This window comes from Schistocerca nitens, chromosome 7 (assembly GCF_023898315.1).
Source record: "Schistocerca nitens isolate TAMUIC-IGC-003100 chromosome 7, iqSchNite1.1, whole genome shotgun sequence".
Taxonomy (NCBI): Eukaryota; Metazoa; Arthropoda; class Insecta; order Orthoptera; family Acrididae; genus Schistocerca; species Schistocerca nitens.
Genome location: NC_064620.1, coordinates 524,299,789 through 524,316,218, shown reverse-complemented (window position 1 = coordinate 524,316,218; position 16,430 = coordinate 524,299,789). Strand labels below are relative to the sequence as shown.

General features: G+C 40.9%; 1 protein-coding gene across 1 annotated transcript in view; it reads right to left on the bottom strand.

Moving 5' to 3' along the window:
* Window positions 1-16,430, bottom strand: part of LOC126195734 (testis-specific serine/threonine-protein kinase 4-like) — a 263,443-nt gene that overhangs the window by 41,316 nt on the left and 205,697 nt on the right. The window lies entirely within an intron of this gene.

Here is a 16,430-nt window from a genome sequence, read left to right as displayed (position 1 = left end):
GATGTTGACCAGCACTGCGATAAATCATCCGATTCCGGTTCAAAGTTTGTTACTATTTAGGATGACGATCAAGTCTATGGAGGATGGTTAGTTCCGTGACAAGTTGAGCAAAAGATTACCCAAGGTTTCTCGAGTTTACAGTGGACGCAAGCTGGTGAACCAACAAATTTACACCTCTGCTCGCGGTATTTACCTTAGCTGCGATGAGCTGTCGTCTGCATGGCTGCTCTCGTCCTCCGAAATTCCTATAAAAACTTATTAAGCCTTTTCTGATTTTTCCAGCAGAAACTCTATGTTTCTCGTTATGTGGGAAAACATGTACTCATCCCTAGTCTTGGAATATGGCGATATGCACGTACATGGCTGGAGCAGTGTGTATATTAAAATGCCCTCTCACTCCTCGCAAGAACATTTAACTAACTGGCTGGTTCGTTTCTCCACAGTTTGAGCTGAATGTCAGCCACAGTGAACGCATTGTTCACACAAATTTCTCCTCTGCGTCATACAGAGTGTTATGTGCACTGTTCTGCACTTGACGCCAGTTCAGAGAAGAGTCCCCAAAAATTTCGCTCTTGTCTTTCTCGTAGCTGAACTCTCTCCCCACCTGGGTTGTTTCGTTCTTCACGTTATGGTCCTTTTTTTTTCGACCAATAGGGGCTTTCCTCTTATTTTGTGAAAACTCTGTCTGCCAATCGCGAGGTCCCTACCATTAAACTGCGTCGAAATCTCGGCACTTTACTCCTTCCTAGATCCTTTCCGCCAATCGGACGTTTTGTGCCCACTGCAGACGCCTAAAAGCTACATGCGCACATCACATGTGTATCACTCGCTGTTTACATGATCAACTGCGTCACTGGTTTTGTTCGTATCCATTTGGAATTCCGAAACAAAGTTTTCTAAAGCTTCTTTTTGTCCTACTTCTGGTGGCCCATTCCTTGCTCTCCAGTATGCGTCACCTGTCTGGTCACAGACTCCTACCGCGGGACGCCCCCTAAGAGGTTTTCGTGGTGCCTCCCATTGCGCGGCCTCTGCTTCTGCCCGTGCCTGCTTCCACTCAAAACGTTTCCTCTCATTGCTTGTTTCACCTTCTGCTCATTGACATGCATTATATAGGAGCGGTCTGCTAATACTATCGACTGAGTGTCATCCCTTTTAACTGCTCATTACCGACGAAGTAAGTTAGGTGTCATATTCACCTTCCCGTTATGATGTATAAAACTCTTATGTAAGTTGCAAAATTGACCTTCATTTATTCTACCACCTCACCTATCCTCTTTCTTCCATGTTCAATTTTGTTCTGAGTCAATTAATGGTTGAGAAATTGATTCAAGTCAGCGCAAAATTATTTGCAACTGCTGTCTGTAGAAATTGACCTATTTACTGATCAACATCCAGTTCTAATATTTTGTATACCTTAAACAGTGGTTCAATCTAGTCTCCTTATCGTTCTATTTTACATTGTACTTGGTTTCATGTTTATTGATTTGAACTCTTAAGTGATGTTCTTTTTTCTTTAAAAATTTAACATTCTTTCTATTTTTCTGATTTTTATACAATTCTTTTTAACTAATCTAAGGTCCTTTTCTTTCAACATAGTTGTCTACATTTTAATTTTAATCTAATACAAACAATTTGAGCTTATCTATAAATTTGCATCATTCCTATTTTTTTGAGACTGATCTGTTTTTTGATTACCTGATTTATGTTAAATGATTATGAATATGTATTGAAGTTGAGGAAACCTTCGTTTAGCATTATCCTCCCATTTTTCAATATTTTTCACTTTGTCTCCAGGTTTCATATCAATCATAATCTAAGAAAGTTTCATTTCTTATAAAAAAGCTTTATGATCTATATTAAAGTCAACTACACCATTCTCATGACTTTACAAAATTTTTCAAATTTGACTTTTACACACATATTAAATTTCTAATCCTACTAATTACTTTACAAAATTTAAACTGACATCATGGAATACCTAAACCCTTTCATATTTGTATGTCCTCTATTTTTGACCAACATATCACACATTAGCATCTTAACCTCCCAACAAATGTTAGTATTAGGTTTTCTTAACTTAAACATGTTGAAAAATATGAAATACAAGAAAATACTTTTAATATGGCAAAATAAAAGTATTAAAAACATTGTCAATAAAGATGTATTGCTAACGCCTAAAAGTCTTCAAATTCAAATATTTCTTTTTAACACAATCGTAAAAATTATCCCTTTTTTCGGATTGTAGTCTGTCACAGAGAGTTCTTTCTCCTACATCTTTAACATGGTTCATTGAAATCTTCACTTTTTTCATGTGTTTCGATGTGCCTCTGTCGAATGTGGGACGACGGTCGGCCGCGTGCCTCAACATGTCTCTGTTGAGCATGGAATGACAACTGGCATGCGCCTCGCCTCGTTTCTGCTAAGCATGGAGTGACGGTCGGCAGAGAGAAAGGTTGCTGAAGGTCTGAGCGTGTTGTGAATGCGTGGTTGCCTTTGTTCCATTTTTCATGTGCCCATGGTGGCGTTGTATTGGAGGTCCGTTTTTGTCAGCATAAAACTTTTCTTCTTCATTGGTCGAATCTGTACGTCAGTTCATCGTTGGTCTGTTCGTCTCTAGATATTCATACGAGTAGTCATCTCCTATTTCTCTGTATGACATCTCAGGATGTTGCAATTTGTCATGAGGAATATCGGATATACTGCTACAACAGTTAAATTGGCTTCTCAACGTTAGTTAAATGCAAATGAAAAGGTTTCTTGATTACTTCTGGTCCAGGCTCTTCCTTCTTCCAAATCTTCTACGTAGCATCTACTGTTCTTGGTTCATCTTTCTGTCTTCTCACTTCGGTCTTAGTTCTTCTCTGGACAGGGAATTGGGATTGAAGACTTGTTTAGTCTCATTATCGTTTAATCCGTTCTTATGTCGTCTTGTTTAAAAGTGTTGTGTATTCTTTTATAGTATTCGGTTGTTCATCTAGATAGATTGGACAGCCTTCCGTCGTTTTCTTGCTTCATCCCATGAGTATTCAGGGGCTGTTTCGCAGTTATTGAATTCTGTATGGTCTGATAACAGTTTCAGCTATTCTGCTCATTGCGTTACAGAAACGCATCTCTTCTTCTTCCTGTGGTGAATTTAAACACACGCTCGTCCTAGCTGTAATATGTCTACCTCCGTTCCGGTTCTGTGGACATCCATCATCTCTCCATATGCTACTTTAAACAGTTCGTGATAGAAGTGCCAAGTATCTAATACTTTCGCAAAACCATTGTTATAACGCTTGTATGTGGCTTTCGTATGAATAAAGCTCATGTCAGGGCACATGTTGGTTGCATCCAGGATGCGCTGTAGCTCTCCAAACGTTTCCCCATGGGTGTCACCCTCTTGAACCCTTGCTTCCACCAAGGCCTCTTCTTGAATCATCTCGTAAGTTGACGTACCAGGTACTCACACTCAAGTGCCCCTTCCTCTCACGCTTAACCGCTTTCCTCAGTCCTGCCGTTGATCTGGCAGCAAAGATGCTTCACCTTGTCAGCTTTCATATCTAATACAATGTTTACTCCTGATTTTATTATCTTACTTCTCTTACATCCTCACCTATTCTCTATTTCACATGATATCATTATCTGTTTTACTATAACCCTTACTCCCTTAAATTACGCTACAACTTTACAAACATTTAATTTTTAATAAACTTTACAAAAGTTATCATTTACTCTACAAAAATGTTTTTCTTATCACTGTTTTTATTTATTAATCCCTTCTCCCCATTCTACTTGATTTTCTTAATATACAGGTCATGGTTTCCTCATCTCCATCACGATGGATAGTAACAGTGAAATTGATGGTGATGACGGTCAGTAAGTTAATGAATTCCTTCCACCACCTCATTTTATTATTCTAACTACAAGTACTTCATATTATTTTTGAAAACTTCGCACCTTGACTCCGACTCCCGCGTCTTTTTCTCTGCAATCTCGTCTTTTTGGCATTAGCTGTAACAGAACTTCAAAATATAATATACATCTCTCCTCTTTCCTTTTCGTTTTCAGCAATGTTCTCTATTGATCCACTGTCTTGTTTTAAAGCTTAATTTTTTTTCTCAGTTGTACTTATCCCTTTCTCCTTTTTCTCGATAGTAATCTTTTATGTTCCTTCCTTTCCGCATCATGCCCCTCCTTATTGAAATCTTTTCTGGGTTAATCTTACTTCTTACTGTTTACCTCCTTCCACGAAATAACATGTTTCTTGCTTAGCTTAATAATTCAATTCTCGTTCCTAATTATTACCTCCTATCGAGTTCTTATATTTTTTTCCCTCATACATTTATTTCAATATCAGTTTGCGGTACCTTCCACTAATCATATACGCTTCACATATTCCCCCAAAATATCTCCTCTATTATTTGTTCACCGTCCTCGACGGAACAAATTAGAAATGACTATCTCCTTCTTACCTAATTTCTTATTTTCTTCCTATTCTTTAGTTCCTTTCGTCCACACAAATCATCTTCCTTCTCCTTTACACAACGTCTTTAAGAGAGACTCTACTACTTTTTCGTCCAACTATCCATATGCTGATCTCTATCTTCCTCCTTGCTTTCTACTATTTCCTCAGAACACATTTCATTTGCAGAAGAGTTACTTTAGTTGTTACTTTCCTGTCATTTCTTCATAATATCCTTTTACCTTACTACGAAATTTGTTTTATTTATTTCACTGAGGTAAGTACAAGGAAAAAGTTTTATCTGTGTGCATTTTGGTATCTTTCATACGCTTTGATTTCTGGACATTTAATACAACTAAATTCTCGTGTGGAGTAACTCTTTTTTTTCTTTTGTTTACCCTCCATACAATTTCAAATAACTCACATGGTGCAAACCCAATGATTTTCCTGTCCTATGTATGTCATCTGCCTTAGGTATCACTATTGGTGTAATCGATGTTGCATTATCCTCTTGGCATACTATTTCTCTCTCCATTTCCTATAAATGAGCTACACATTTTACAGTTTGGTCATCAGTTTTTGTACTACTGTCTATATTCGTCGTTAATAACTCCTCTTCCTCATCATCGGTCGATTCCCAGTCAGCTGAATCCCAGTATGGTGGTGTTTGCATCCGATTACCCCCTAAACCTACTTCAGAATCTAATTCATCAGAACTAAGTCTATTTACATGTTTAATTATACAATTAACTTCATTTTGCGATTGAATCACTTGTGACAGGTCTTCGTACAGTTCATCTCGTGAATTCTGTCTTACCTGGGTTTGGTGGACTCAACTCGATTTCCTGTACCGGTTCATTTCGAGGGTTTTGTCCTGCTAAAACTTGATTTTTCCAACCATTCTGCGTTCTGGCCATTCCATTTCCACCTGAGTAACTTGGATTTTGTTGTTGAAAACCTCTAAACCTTCCTGTCTCGTTTGCAAGGTGATTATATCTCGAATCATAGTTACCACCGTAATTTCTAGGCTCTATTCCACTATTGTAATTCCGCGGTCCACCAGAACCGTAATTATTATTCGACCTCTGTGAATTTCCAAAACCATAGTTATTATTGTTATCCCATGGGCGATTATCATTCTTTCCAAAACGATTACCTTTTCCTACGTAATTATTGCCATTGTAATTATTATGAAAGCCAAATCGGTTGCTATTATCCCCCCCCCCTTCCATTGTTTTCTCTCACTGTACGTTGTTTCTTCGACTCATCTTCACTGAAGAAGAATTCAAGTTCTCTTAACATCCCTTTAAATGCTTGTATATTAACCATGGACCTTGTCGATGGTTGGGAGGCTTACATGCCTCAGCAATACAGATGGCCGTACCGTGGGTGCAACCACAACGGAGGGGTATCTGTTGAGAGGCCAGAAAAACGTCTGTTTCCTGAAGAGGGGCAGCAGCCTTTTCAGTAGTTGCAGGGGCAACAGTCTGGATGATTGACTGATCTGGCCTTGTAACACTAACCAAAACGGCCTTGCTGTGCCGGTACTGCGAACGGCTGAAAGCAAGGAAACCGAGGGCATGCAGCTTTACTTTATGGTTAAATGATGATGGCGCCCTCTTGGGTAAAATATGCCAGAGGTAAAATAGTCCCCCATTCGGATCTCCGGGCGGGGACTACTCAAGAGGACGTTGTTATCAGGAGAAAGAAAACTGGCGTTCTACGGATCGGAGCGTGGAATGTCAGATCCCTTAATCGGGCAGGTAGGTTAGAAAATTTAAAAAGGGAAATGGATAGATAAAAGTTAGATATAGTGGGAATTAGTGAAGTTCGGTGGCAGGAGGAACAAGACTTCTGGTCAGGTGAAGACAGGGTTATAAATACAAAATCAAATAGGGGTCATGCAGGAGTAGGTTTAATAATGAATAAAAAAAATGGGATTGCGGGTAAGCTACTACAAACAGCATTGTGAACGCATTATTGTGGCCAAGATAGACACGACGCCCACGCCTACTATAGTAGTACAAGTTTATATGCCAACTAGCTCTGCAGATGATGAAGAAATTGAAGAAATGTATGATGAGATAAAAGAAATTATTCAGGTAGTGAAGGGAGACGAAAATTTATTAGTCATGGGTGACTGGAATTCGAGAATAGGAAACGGAAGAGAAGGAAACATAGTAGGTGAATACGGATTGGGGGTAAGAAATGAAAGAGGAAGCCGTCTGGTAGAATTTTGAACACAGCATAACTTAATCATAGCTAACACTCGGTTCAAGAATCATAAAAGAAGGTTGTATACATGGAAGAATCCTGGAGATACTAAAAGGTATCAGATAGGTTGTATAATGGTAAGACAGAGATTTAGGAACCAGGTTTTAAATTGTAAGACATTTCCAGGGGCAGATGTGGATTCTGACCACAATCTATTGGTTATGAACTCTAGATTAAAACTGAAGAAACTGCAAAAAGGTGGGAATTAGAGGAGATGGGACCTGGATAAACTGACTAAACCAGAGGTAGTATAGAGTTTCAGGGAGAGCATAAGGGAACAATTGACATGAATGGGGGAAAGAAATACAGCAGAAGAAGAATGGGTACCTCTGAGGGATAAAGTAGTGAAGGCAGCAGAGGCTCAAGTAGGTAAATAGACGAGGGCTAGTAGAAATCCTTGGGTAACGGAAGAAATATTGAATTTAATTCATGAAAGGAGAAAATATAAAAATGCAGTAAATCAAGCAGGCAAAAAGGAACACAAACGTCTCAAAAATGAGATCGACAGGAAGTGCAAAATGGCTAAGCATGGATGGCTAGAGGACAAATGTAAGGATGTAGAGGCTTATCTCAATACGGGTAAGATAGATACTGCTACAGGAAAATTAAAGACACCTTTGGAGAAAAGAGAACCACTTGTATGAATATCATGAGCTCAGATGGAAACCCAGTTCTAAGCAAAGAAGGGAAAGCAGAAAGGTGGAAGGAGTATATAGAGGGTCTATGCAAGGGCAATGTACTTGAGGACAATATTATGGAAATGGAAGAGGATGTAGATGAAGATGAAATGGGAGATATGATACTGCGTGAAGAGTTTGACAGAGCACTGAAAGACCTGAGTCGGGACAAGGCCCCGGGAGTAGACAACATTCCATTAGAACTACTGACGGCCTCGGGAGAGCCAGTCCTGACACAACTCTACCATCTGCTGAGCAAGATGTATGAGACAGGCGAAATACCCTCAGACTTCAAGAAGAATATAATAATTCCAATCCCAAAGAAAGCAGGTGTTGACAGATATGAAAATTACCGAACTATCAGTTTAATAAGTCACAGCTGCAAAATACTAACACGAATTCTTTACAGACGAATGGAAAAACTGGTAGAAGCCGACCTCAGGGAAGATCAGTTTGGATTCCGTAGAAATGTTGGAACACGTGGAGCAATACTGACCCTACGACGGATCTTAGAGGAAAGATCAAGGAAAGGCAAACCTACATTTTTAGCATTTGTAGACTTAGAGAATGCCTTTGACAATGTTAACTGTAATACTCTATTTCAAATTCTAAAAGTGGCAGGGGTAAAATACAGGGAGCGAAAGGCTATTTACAATTTGTACAGAAATCAGATTGCAATTATAAGAGTCGAGGGACATGAAAGGGAAACAGTGGTTGGGAAGGGAGTGAGACAGGGCTGTAGCCTCTCCCCGATGCTATTCAATCTGTATATTGAGCAAGCAGTAAAGGAAACCAAAGAAAAGTTCGGAGTAGGTATTAAAATGCATGGAGAAGAAATAAAAACTTTGAGGTTCGCCGATGACATTGTAATTCTGTCAGAGGCAGCAAAGGACTTGGAAGAGCAGTTGAACGGAATGGACAGTGTCTTGAAAGGAGGATATACGATCAACATCAACAAAAGCAAAACGAGGATTATGGAATGTAGTCGAATTAAGTCGGGTGATGCTGAGGGAATTAGATTAGGAAATAAGACACTTAAAGTAGTAAAGGAATTATTCTATTTGGGGAGCAAATTAACTGATGATTGTCGAAGTAGAGAGGATATAAAATGTAGACTGGCAATGGCAAGGAAAGCGTCTCTGAAGAAGAGAAATTTGTTAACATCGAGTATAGATTTAAGTGTCAGGAAGTCGTTTCTGAAAGTATTTGTATGGAGTGTAGCCATGTATGGAAGTGAAACATGGACGATAAATTGTTTGGACAAGAAGAGAATAGAAGCTTTCGAAATGTGGCGCTACAGAAGAATGCTGAAAATTCGATGGGTAGATCACGTAGCTAATGTGGAGGTACTGAATAGAATTGGCTAGAAGAGGAGTTTGTGGCACAACTTGACAAGAAGAAGGGTCCGGTTGGTAGAACATGTTCTGAGGCATCAAGGGATCACTAATTTAGCATTGGAGGGCAGCGTGGAGGGTAAAAATTGTAGAGGGAGACCAAGAGATGAATACACTAAGCAGATTCAGAAGGATGTAGGTTGCAGTAGGTACAGGGAGATGAAGAAGCTTTCATACGATAGGGTAGCATGGAGAGCTGCATCAAACCAGTCTCATGACTGAAGACTACAACAACATATTATCTCCTGCCCTACCAACCAGTGACTGCTGATAACGTAACGGTAACTTCATTGTGCACATACGTATAGGTTCCACATCACTCTATGGATTATCGAAACACTGATTCTGTTTTGTCATTTCTTCGTAAAATGTAACTGGTTCTTTTTCTCCTGAATTTTCCAATAACTCTTTATGTAACAGTTCATACTCTATTCTATTTTGGAATTCCGTGGACCAGTGTCACTCCAAGGATGCGGATCTAAATTGCTGATACGATTGACAGTTTGCAGCTACTCTTTGCATGGTTTCCGCTATTGCGCCGTTCATATGCCCACAAATGAAGTCAAGTTTATGTCTAAGTGGGCAATGTTCTCGTAAACCGATCTGGAATTGATTCATAAACGTTCCCGCTTTCTTTGTAATGTTGGAATTTTCTGACTGACAAAAAGTGATCATTGTCAATTTTTTTTATTCCATCATATGGCGTTTGTGTTTTCACAACATTATCCGTTCCCTTCAACTGCGTCATGTTTTCTTGTATTCGTTCTACCATATTTGGGTTCTGAGATGACAGATTTACGTCCCATCTAGCTTTGGATCTACGCAGTGGTGTGCAGCTATCTAAACCGTACCGTTCCTCGTGTATCGCACTGAAAGATTCGTTTAAATTTACCGTTGCTGGATCGGTGTTTTGTCTTCCTATTTGATTGATATTGACTTGCGGTCTATAACCCATTGTACTATAACTTGGAAATTGAGAAATTGGTACATGTGTCGTCGCAACTTGCTCTGTTCTCGCGTTACTCGCATATGTCCGGAGGGTCGGCTGTCGCTCATTTGGAATGCGCGCGTTTACCGTTTCTCGCTCCAATTTCTGTTGTGACCGCACATCACATGCTTCGCTCACCTGTGTTATCTGTTCTCTTTCCATTTGCTTCTGTTTCGTTTCGGTAATTACTGACGCAACCTCTTGTGGATATAGGACTGGAATCTCATGACTCTTTTGTGTTTCCGCTACTGCTGCGGAAGATTGCACAACTGACTTGTTTACTTCTGTATTTCTGTCCATCACTATGTCGGATGATACTACCGATTCCGATGCCTCACTACTGCTTTCTGTACGGTTCTCGATACACTGTTTCGAAGCTGTTCATACTGTTTCTCATTTTTCGAGACGATGTTTTCAATGCGTGTATCGAATCTTTTTAAAGCCGCTCGCGTGACACGTTTTCTGACATTGAGCTCTTCCACGATTTGTTGCTCCTTACGTGCAAAATTATCAGTTCTTTGATTAACATTAGACACTGCATCCTGAACCTGGTCAACGTCAGAACGCATATTTTTCTGGTCAGCCATTAACGATTGTATAAGCTCGCGCGAGTCTCTCGCCTCTCTCCGGATTTTAGTAAACTGTTCATTTACTTCCGTTCGTAGTTTTTGCTGATCTTCGCGGACATTTTCGATTCCAGCATAGGTTTCAAATTTGATACTATTAAAGCCAGCATTTGTCTCTGTTTTTAAATCTGCTAAGCTCGCGTTTGTTTCAATTTTTAAATCTGCTAACCCCACACTTGTTTCAAGTTTTAAGTCTGCTAACCTTGCATTCGTTTCAAGTTTTACGCCTGCTAACCCTGCATTTATCTGATTTACGACCATAGTGAGTTGCTTCAATATTGCGAACACACTATATGACTCTTCGCCATCGTCACCTGTCACTATTTGATGTAAATTTTGCCGTTCGCGTCTTTCACGTGGCGTCTCACCGACTTCCGTACATATTACGGACGCACTTACACACATTATTTCTGTTGGATACTGTCCCATATGATTTAGAATTACTATATTTGGTTCAACGTACTGACGTTGCTCGTCTTCTGATTCCACTTCTGAACCACTAGATCTGCCATTTGTTTGTTTTGTACATTCTCAGACTGTGATACCAATCGGGAAACTACCGCCATTCCCTCTGCACTATCACTACGTTCCATTCCGTGACTCGCACCCGATACTTTTTGTTGTACACCAATCCCTATCCTGTCAAGATCTTCAGTTTTCCATATCTGTGATAATCTCCGTTCTTCCGCCATCTCCGATCGTCTAACTAACCTCTGTCTTTCTCGAATTACGCGAGCCTGAGATCTCGTCAACATCAAGTTATATGGTCTTACACGTTTCCAAAATATCATAGAAAGTTTCTTAGACTGTGTAAACATCATTATCAACGCCAATCACTGTTTGTAGAATTTCAAACCAACTCAAAAACGCCGTGAATAATTTCGTGTGCGCCAGCAAGGTCATGCACAAGTTACTTTTACTCCAAGTTAAACGTTATCTTATTTGTTAATACAACTTTTCCACACCTTGGATCACACATCTGCTGTATTCTGACCACTATACATACGCATATATTGGGTAACCTCATCACAAAAACAACAAAACAAAAGAAATATTTTTCAATTCAAAAACTTTAATTTCTCTTTCTAATTTGACTAATTGCCATCCAGGCAGACCAGTTGCCATCCTGGCAGGGTCGCCATTCCATAAGGTTTTGAGGATAGAACAGCTGTGTAAGCTGTAAACATTTTTGGTTTAATGTTGCAACCTTATCACTCTGTGACAATGTTACGACAGTTGTCATACGAACGCATCTCGTCCTCAGAAAATTAAATAACCTAAAATACAACAATGGCAAATTTTAACTATATGTTTCTTTACAAAATTATTCTTACGACTATGTTATGATGTTGGCCAGTATTACGATAAATCATCCGATTCAGGTTCAAAGTTCGGTACTGTTTCGGATGATACTCAAGTCTACAAAGGATGGTTAGTTCTGTAACAAGTTGAGCAAAAGACTACCCAAGGCCGCTCGAGTTTACAGTGGGCGCAAGCTGGTGAACCAACAAGTTTAAACCACTGCTCGCAGTATTTACCTTAGCTGCGATGAGCTATCGTCTGCATGGTTGCTCTCGTCATCTGAAATTCCTATAAAATCTAATTAAGCCTTTACTGATTTTTCCAGCAGGAACTCCCCCTATGTTTCTCTTTATGCGATACATGAAACGAAATTGAATATCACCTAGAAGTCATATGGTCAGCAGATGGTGCACACCTTCAATTCTATTCATGGAGTGCGTGGATATAGGCGTGGGTATAGTAAACCATCCCCAGACAGAGTGCCAGGCTCTCCGGATCGAAGATGGAACGTTCGGGAGAGGGGCCGACGGGCGCGGACCGCAGAGGGAACACCCAGAATCGCAGCGGATCGAAACGTGAATGGCGACGCTCCAGAAGATCGCAGTGAGCGGAAGAGGACCGCAGGGAGAACGCCTGTCAACCCAGACAGAACTGGAAACGCACCAGCCCGAAGACGGAACACCCAGGAGCGGGTCTGGTGGGCGCGGACCGGAGAGGGAACGCCCAGAACTGCAGCGGACGGAAAACGGAATGGCAGCGCTACAGCAGGTCGCAGCGAGCGGTCGCAGACCGCAGAGGGAAAGCCTGCAACCGCCGGTGGAGGGGGAAGGCCACAGGCATAAATACTGGACCAGGCCCACTCGAGGAGCAGTCTCAGGTCGCACATGATGAATGTTACGAGCTACGTTACCGAAATATCGTGCAAGAACGACGCTGATATCTGGCAGAACACCCGACAACCCAACATGTCATTAGATCGCCGGGAAAGCCTGAAGAATTAAAATAGACATGTTTCCTTTCATCACTCTGCAGGTGTTGTCAGCGAGAAATAAGTTTTGTAAAGGTTTGAAATTATGTGTAGAGTTGGTTGCCAGTCGCTACGTGCTCTCATTATCAAATACTGGATTATTAAACTCTGGGAATTCATGTGTCGTAGGCAAAGCCATTCCTTCGATAGTTCGGTGGTAATAGGTCCCACAGCGATTGTTGCATGACAGTAAGGAACGTGTGTCTCAGGTTTAGCTGAAATTGGTCTACTGTTTTAGGGTGAGATGTGGAACGCATAAACACACACACACACACACACACGTATATAACATGTATGGATATTGCTGACATGAAACTGTTGTATGGACCATGTTTTGCCCTCGCACTCGCCCTATTCATCCACGCAACCTAGAGCATCCCAATAACAGCTCATAGGTAAATGCCGAGTTCCTTGAATCGCAGAAGGCGTTCGATCAAGTTCCGCGCACTCATTTAGTGAACAAAAAACGAGCTCACCAAGTATTGGACAAGATTTTTATCTTGATTCAGGACTTTCTAAGAGATATATCTCAACACTTTGTTCTTTATGCAGTGGAATCGACAAACGTGAAGTTTCGCGAGTACCTCAAGGGAACGTTATAAGATCTTCACTGTATATAAACTTCAGATCGCAACACCAAGAACGAGTTGTGCGACATAAATGAAAGATGGTAGGCGTGTTTCTACATCTGAAAGATGATATCTGTTCAAATTTTGAGCCAGTCGCACAAGAGCGGAGCTATTAGTGCCACTATGACGACGAGTATCAGATTTGATATAAATACAGGCTACAATGGCCGTGGGAGTTAGTTACCTAGATGGCCCATGGCGACTTGATATTAGTGAAGAATGCCTTTAACGCGATAAAGACGCAGTTATCAGCACATCGCTGAGTTTGAATGAGGTCGTGTAGGAGGGCTACTAGGAGCTGGATGTTTCTTCTGCGATACTGAACAAAGTCTTGGCAGGAATGTAGCCACTGCACATGAGTGCTCGCAGAAGTGGTCACGAGAATGTATGGAGCAAGAAGAAGGGGCTGCGGACGGCCACGTGAAACCACCGAGAGGGAAGACCATCGCACTCGGAATATGGCTCTGGCACATCGTACTGCATCTACAGCAAATAATTGAGCAGCAGTTGCACCACAGTGACACATCGAACTGTTACAAGCTTTAAACACAGCTCCAAGCCAGTCCCCCTGTGGCGTGAGTTCCACTGACACCAAGTCACTGCCGTCAAGCCAGAGCTCATTGGAAGGCAGGGTGGAGGTCTGTTGTGTTTTCTGATGTCGGCAACAAATCTATCTGCGTGCTAGACACATTGCCCCTACACTTGGAGTTATGGTCTGGGGTGCGATTTCGTATGACAGCAGAAGCATTCTTATTCCACGGAACATGACGCAAAATTGTTCGCCAATCTGGTGAATCGACATGTTGCGTTGCCTTTCATGAACATCAGTCCAGCGGGTGTTTTCCAACAGGATATCGCTCGCCCACATACCGCTGTTGTAACCCAGCATGCTCTCCAAAATATCGGCATGTATCCATGGCCTGCTCCATCGCGAGATCTGTCTTGAATCGAGCACATCTGTTACACCATTGGATGACAACTCCAGCGTCATCTACAAACACCATTAACTGTCCCTCTGCCGGCCGGAGTGGCCGAGCAGTTCTAGGCGCTTCAGTCTGGAACCGCGCGACCGCTACGGTCGCAGGTTCGAATCCTGCCTCGGGCATGGGTGTCTGTGATGTCCCTCGGTTAGTTCGGTTTAAGTAGTTCTAAGTTCTAGGGGACAGATGACCTCAGAAGTTAAGTCCCATAGTGCTCTGAGCCATTTGAACCATTTGGACTGTCCCTCTATTGACCTACCAAGAGAAACAGTGCATGTACGTTCATACGCTTACATTCAATTCTGGTGACTACACTGGTTATTAATGTACCAGTAATGAACTTTTGCAATCGCTTGTCTCGCACTTACATTAACCTGTGATCTTGCAATGTTAATCACTCAAATGTGTTACCTAGACAGTTGTATTGCCGAAATTTCATTACTGTACATTAATTAACTTTTGGTGCTGCCATTTTTTTCCGTCAGCGTACATTAATGTTAAAGCAGATAAATTTGGAAACGGCAGAAGGTTGTTCGCAGACGAAACCTACTGTGTGCCGCAAGATTGCAACGTCAGAATATACAGGAGGACCTGCAAAGGATCGATTACTGCTGCAGGGACTGGAGGTAGAACATGAGCGTAAATTAATGTCCGGAACGATCTTATGTAGAACTAACGCATAAAGCAGCCGCTGTTGTAAAAAGAGATACAAGGCGAGATTCATCTTTCAGATGTAGAAACACGACTACCATCTTTAGTTTATGTCGCACAACTCCTTCTTGGTGTTGCGATCTTCAGTTTATATACGGTGAAGATCTTATAACGTTCCCTTGAGGTACTCGCGAAACTACTTTCATGTTTGTCGATCTCACTGCATAAAGAACAAAGCGTTGAGATATCTCTCTTAGAAAGTCCTGAATCAAGATACAAAACTTGCTCAGTACTTGGTAACCTCGTTGTGCTTCAAAGAAAGATTTGCTGTTGAAATTCTGGGAGCGTACGTTCCAAAAGGTAGCGTGAAACGTATTACTTTGTCTAACATGCGTCTCCCTAAATGACCACAACGAGAAATCGAGAAACTGGAGCTCATACGGAAGTTTACCCATCATCATTCTTCAAATTCACTATTCGCGAATGGAACTGGGGGATAATAGTAGAAGCAGAAGTAATCTCCACCACACACTGTAGGAAAATTTTCAAAGTATAGATCCAGACCTACAATTGAATTTTTAACTTTATAGCTAAATATGTACTTTGAGTCCGATGCACTCATTGCTTTTATTTTCGAATTGTTTGAGGTTAGTTTAAACTGCTATTGTCACGGGTAAACGCCGTTCGCACAGGTCAAACGTGAGCTACGATAGCTTCTAAAGGAACTTTGCCCATAGTCAGCGTAAAATATGAACTAAGAGAGTTTCGAAAGTGATTGCGACAAGTAGGTAGGCATGTCACAGCTTAACTCGAAATTATGCTTCCCTAAAACCAGTAACAGTTCCTTAATACGCCCATTGATTCAAGAGAATTTACGGCTGCAGACTCGGACTTTTGAAAAATAGTTTCTCCAAATATAATAAAGTACCCATTGATTCAAGAGAATTTACGGCTACAGACTCGGACTTTTGAAAAATAGTTTCTCCAAATATAATAAACTACGTGAATGAAACAGAATTACCTATGCTATATGTTCTTAGGAGAATCGCTTGTTATTAATCCGTGATTTGCATGAATTTGAAACTAAACTTTACAATATCAGCAATGAAGTCTAGCTGCGATAATACATTGTTTCGATTCAGTCTCTCTAAAGATACGAGAATGGCGACCACTACAATAGCATTTTCCGGTAATGGAAACTTTTTGCACACAGTTGTGACGTAACATGTGGTTTACTGAGTACTTATGTAGTGTTACAGAAATCGTCTCTAAAATTCAAACTACTTTGAAGATGAAACTGATTTTTTTACATTGTTACATTTTCCTGTTTCTTTATTTGTTCTCGTATTTATGAACATCTGAGTGCGACTGCAATATCCTTCTAAAATGTCTTCAGGGACATGACCTTGTAAATCTGTAGTACGTATCTAATAAATCA